This window comes from Penaeus monodon, chromosome 21, assembly GCF_015228065.2.
Source record: "Penaeus monodon isolate SGIC_2016 chromosome 21, NSTDA_Pmon_1, whole genome shotgun sequence".
Lineage (NCBI taxonomy): Eukaryota > Metazoa > Arthropoda > Malacostraca > Decapoda > Penaeidae > Penaeus > Penaeus monodon.
In genome coordinates, this window is record NC_051406.1 from 19,653,233 (window position 1) to 19,653,566 (window position 334).

Consider the following 334-nt stretch of genomic DNA (forward strand, 5'->3'; position numbering starts at 1 on the left):
ATCAGGTCATTAAGAATATGGACTGAAGGGAAAGGGAAGAGTTATAATCACATTTCAGAGGTCACGGTTATGTAGGCCCTTGGCAAGTTTTATTAACAGATGTAATAAAGAAGGGGAAGACTGGTAGACATGAAAGGTAAAAATGACATCCTGAGTGACATACAACCAGCCTGTGATGACATGACATTTGCGACGTGAATATGTAACGGACTCTGGCGCGAGATTTGAAAGCTTAGGCAGAGAACATGTAAAATCGAACATGTTTCTTTTCTTCAAGTTACTTTACCATGTATAAGCTTGGCGATATATGTAGGATGGCTATACATCCCATGCT